The sequence below is a fragment of the Arachis stenosperma genome, chromosome 9 (genome assembly GCF_014773155.1).
Source record: "Arachis stenosperma cultivar V10309 chromosome 9, arast.V10309.gnm1.PFL2, whole genome shotgun sequence".
Classification (NCBI taxonomy): domain Eukaryota; kingdom Viridiplantae; phylum Streptophyta; class Magnoliopsida; order Fabales; family Fabaceae; genus Arachis; species Arachis stenosperma.
The window spans coordinates 125,041,587-125,047,236 of NC_080385.1; positions in this window are offsets into that span (position 1 = coordinate 125,041,587).

A 5,650-nucleotide genomic window follows, 5' to 3' on the forward strand; every position below is an offset into this window, starting at 1 on the left:
ATCTCAGCAGAATAAATAAATTATACAATTGAATTTATAACTCAATCTCAGCAGAATTAATTCAAGATCAACGGACTGAATTCAAATAAAAATTCAAAACATTAATATCTCAAAATCTAGCAAAATCATCAATAATACATCATATGCATGTTCAGAATAAATTTCAAATTTCAAAGTTATAAAGTCAGGGAGATAGAATCAGGGAGAGTTAGAGACTAAAACTTGGGACCTGAGAGGGTTGAAGGCTTGAAGCAGAGAAGAAGAGACTTGAGACCTGAGAGAGTTGTAGCAGAGACTAGAAACTCCACGCGAAGAGAAGCAACGACGGCGAGACATAGTGTAGAGCAGAGAAGCAGAAACGACGCCGGCGAGGGGGGAGAAGCAGAAACGACACCGGCGAGGGGGGATAAGCAGAAACGACGCACAGGGAGGGGGGAGAAGCAGCAACGACCCACAGCGAGGAGCAGAAAAACGGCGACCCACGGTGAGGAGCAGAGAAGCGGCGACGACCCACGGCGAGGAGTAGGGACAGAGAGAGCTCAGACAGAGATGGCGAGAGAGAGAGAGAGAGAGAGAGAGAGAGAGAGAGAGAGAGAGAGAGGAGGGAGAGAAGGGTTCGGCGATGAGTTTTAGCTCTAAAGTTGAATGGTGGGAAGTGGCTATTCTTCAAGGAGAAGAGGGGATTATGGGTGGTGGCTGTTCTTCGAATTCCAAGAGAAGATTAGGGTTCTCACTTTCTGCTGAGTGAGGGTATTATGGGGTGAGGTGTTATGTGCTGGGTGAGAGAGAGAAAGGGGTGGGGTGGGGAGGTGTTATGCGCTGGTTTCCTTTTCCTTCCTTCTTTTTTTTTTTTTTAAACGGTGCCGTTTAGACTTGGAGGAGTGAACCGGTCTTATAAAAAATCGGTCCGGTTCAACCGATTTACCGGTTAATCACCGGTTTTTTGACCAATTTTTTACAGAACAATTTTATAGCTTAACCGAACCGGCCAAATGACCGGTTTTCGGTTAATCCGGTTGAACCGACCGGTTCGGTCCGGTTCTCAGAACAATGAATAAAATATTAAAATAAACGTAAAAAATTGTTTTTACATACATAAGCATAAAGATGAATATAAATGATTGTATTAAAATTGGTTTAAAGTGATCGACTTATATTAAGAAAATGCATATCAAATTAAACACATAGATTCTAAACTTAAGGTTAAATCTATCACTCAATGAAAAATATTGGAAACATTGTCAACATTTCTAAAATAGTATAATTAACTCAAAATTAAAAGTTTAATGTCAAAATTTTAAGTATTACAAACCAACGTGAACAAGAACAAATTAATTATAAAAGAACTTAACATCACAAGACTTCAAATGTAAAGCCGTAATAATTCTTTCAACTCAAATCAAAGACGAATCCTTTTTTTATCAAAAAAAAACTATACGACCCACTTTCTTCGTGCTCTTCAAGTCGCTTCTCAACTTTTCTGGCACTGGATTCGGTGGTCCCAAAACGTTTGGACCATTAAATAATCTTATAATAAAATATGTTTTTTAAGATTTTTTAAAAACTGCTAAATAGTCTTTTTTTAAATTTAATTACAAATTAATTTCATATATTTTATTTAATTATAAAAATAATTTTTTATTTTATAAATAATTATTTTATCATAAATCTATCATGTTTATTAATAATTAAGAACAAAAACAATAACGAATTCGATCTTCCATTGATCCTAATAAATTTTTTGGCCATTCCAATTGATTAAAAGATTAAATTTGATCTGTCACGTTTGTGAGGAATCACAAAATCGTGTTTCGTTGAAAACCAATCGATTGGACTATCAAACCAATCGATTGAATTATAACTTTCCATAACCCAATCGATTGGATTATAACTTGTTATCACAAAACAATCGATTATTTTTCATTCAATCGATTGAAATTGAATTCATGAAAACAATATGGATATGCCAAATTCAATGAATTGAAGTGTGCTACCCAATTGATTGAAATGTGTATAATTAGCAACTTGAGGTCTCGCTATTCAATCGATTGGTTATGTTACCCAATTGATTAAACTTTGCATGTGACTTCCAATTCAATCGATTGGTTTGAGAACAATGATTTATTTTATTATATTTATTTTTATACCAAATAACAAAAAATATTAAATTTTATGTTCGTTTTTTGTTAGTTATTTTACTTATCTATAGTTGTTTAAATTAGACTTTATGCTTATTAAGTCATATTTTTTCCTAACAAAAAAAAATAGTTATGAAATTATTTTTATATTTGTATAGGAGTACATTCATTATGTTATAATTTTAATAATTAATGTAAATTTTAAAAAATTAAATAAATTTATATTTATTTTGATTACATTCAAAAGTGAATTATATGTATTCTTATAATCAAAAAACTAAATATACTTAACTTCTTTTATAATAAGTAAGTTTTTAATAATTTAATTTATTAAAAAAATCTCATCTTTTTATTTATCCTACAAAATAAAAATTCATATTAATAGTTTTGAATAAGAGAATTAAAATAAAATATAAAAATAAACCTTGAATAAAAAAATACAAAGTTTTCAATCTAAAAATATAAAATAGTTAAAAGATAAAAAAATTATTTAAATATGATTTTTCAAGACACTCTATGACTTAGATAAATAAATATTATTTTTAAAATGAATCATGATGTATTGATACAAAAATTATTGTGTGTAATTTTTTATAAAAAATAATAAACCTCTCTCGTTAATAACAATATTGGAACTTAAATTTGAACCCTAATTGATATTATATATTATGTAGCTACTATATTAGAAAAGTACGTTAATAATTTAAAGAGAAAAATTATTAGTGTAAATTTATTTATTTTTTAAATTATCCTTATTAAACTATTTTACTTTTATTCCTTCAAAACATATCTTAATAAAAATATTTGTAACAATAATTTATATTCAATAAGAATATCTTAACGAGGTTACTGTAAAAAAAATGGGTAAAAATTTTTTTATTTAACGAAATTGACAAAAGAAATTTTTTTAATAATAAACCTCTCTTTAAGAGTAATATTGAAATTTAAATTTAGACACTAATTATCATTATATATTGCATATAAGCATCAAGAGTATATTATTAAAATAGTATGATAATAATTTAAAGAGAAAAATAATTTTTTGTATATTTAATTAAAAAAATTACCTTGTTTAAACTATAGTGTAAGTGGAGCCATTTTTATAATCTTACAATTGATGGTGAGCAATTTTTTTAAGTGAAGGAGTTACAAAAATCTGTTATGGGTTAATGTAAAATTTACAGAATGTGAATACGTGATTGAGTATGTAGTTTTAGATTATAAAGATAGGGGTAAAATAGGAAAAAAATATTGGACACCAAACCCTCTGTATTCCCATTATATATTGTTATAGATAAGTATAGTTTCTTAAAATTTTGGGGGTGTCCAGGCCACTACTCGCCCCCTCTAGGTCCGTCCCTGATTGCTAGCTAATTAATAATAAAAAATAATAACATCTATTTACTTTTTAGTATTTCCCAATGTCTGTGAATTAATAAAAGATAAAAAAAATATTTTTTCATTACACAGTTAATTTCACGAATAAAGTATCGAAACGAATAATTGCAAAATTAGAGATTCTATTCACTGACATCGATTTTGTAATCAAAACTATGGTTTATTTTCTGAACACTACAATGAAAAACTTGATTGGACCTTTGCTGATTGCTGCAACGGTGATTAACGATGAAGAAATAGTGGATATTAAATAGACGGATAAAAAATAAAAAAATTTGGATATTGAGTAGATGGATGTTCCAAAGAAAAATAATGAAATTTTTTATAATCAAAGAAAATGATACACGATTTTAATGGTGGGATTGAATAATTGGTGATGGATTATTCACCAATTTATAATGTTAATATTAAGGAAATGATAAGATTAGAGTATCTAAATCAAAATAAAAACTGCAAAAATTGAAGATAGAATATTAAAGATAAGATAGATGAATAACAAGATAATTTCTAAAAACGATAACAAGATTGAAATAGGCGTAGTACACATTTCAATCGATTGGGTAGCACACTTCAATCGATTGAATTTGATAAATTCATATTGTTTTGGTGAATTCAATCGATTGAGTAACAAAAGCAATCGATTGAATTGTGCTACCCAATCGATTGTTTTGAAGAATTCAATCGATTGAAAATTCTAAACAATCGATTGAATTACATAAAATTCACATTTAATTCATCGTTCAATCGATTGATTTATACGAAAACCATGCTTTCTTGCAATTTTCAATTGATTGTTTAGTAATAAACTGAAATCCAATCGATTGAGTTAGAATTCAATCGATTGGTTTTCAACGAAACACGATTTTGTGATTCCTCACAAACGTGACGGATCAAATTTAATCTTTTAATCGATTGGAATGGCCAAAAAATTTATTAGGATCAATGGAAGACCGAATTCGTTATTGTTTTTGTTCTTGATTGTTAATAAACATGATAGATTTATGATAAAATAATTATTTATAAAATAAAAAAATCATTTTTATAATTAAATAAAATATATGGGGTTAATTTGTAATTAAATTCAAAAAAAGGACTATTTAACAATTCTTAAAAAACCTTAAAAAACATGTTTTGTTATGGGACCATTTAATGGTCCAAACGTCCTAGGACCACTGAATCCTGAGCCAACTTTTCTATTGATGTCAACTAGAGTGCTTTACATTGAAAAGATATCTTGAAAATGTTTTTTTTCTTGTTATAAGCTTTTGAGTAAGAAACTCCCAACAAAGCTTCTTCTTCTCAAATTTTGGCGAGTTCTCTTGAGTACCAGCATCATGAGCGATATTCTCTAAGTATTTTATGTAATTTTTTTTTTGGTTGAGGCATACGAAGTTTCTAGCTGTGTTGCTTCTGCCTAGAATTCTGCGATTTTTTTCTTTAGATCACCAAGCTTGTTGTGAGAATTAAAATAAATAAATTGTTGGCGATATTCTCAATTGTTTGACCATTTTAGAGAAAGCAAGAGGAATTCGATATTCGAGAGAAGCGCTTAGGATATTAGAAAAGGAGGAATTCAAGTCATCATGATTGACCCACTCATCAACAGTTAGCTGTAAAAGTTCAAGGACAGTTTTTAGGCCCTCAATGGCGTGAGGACTTAATTCCTTTGGAAGCCCATGCATGACCTGGTGAGCCTTCAGTTATTAAAAGTGTGGTGGGATTTTTGTTATGCAAGTGATCTTAGACATGGCAGAAAGGAGCTCATCTATCTCAACTTTTGGTGGACTAAAAATAGGGTTTGTAGAATTCAGTGATCTTTTCCGATTGGACTTGAAGCACATTGACCTTGATTATCAACATTGGGAGCGATATCAAGTTTTGAAATGCTTTGGGGGATTTTTTATCCATATCGTTGTGCTCCACAATACCCTTGCTCCCTTCAAGAGGAGAAGAAATGCCAATAATGTCAACATCAATTTGAGGCCAAAATGTTATATCTCCAGAGATTGGATTTGAGGAGGATTGATTTCGTTTGGCTCTTCTGGTTTATTCTCCTCATTGATAGGTTGGAGAAGTTCAGGTGTGGGCTAGATTTTACCTTTGATAAAGTGAAC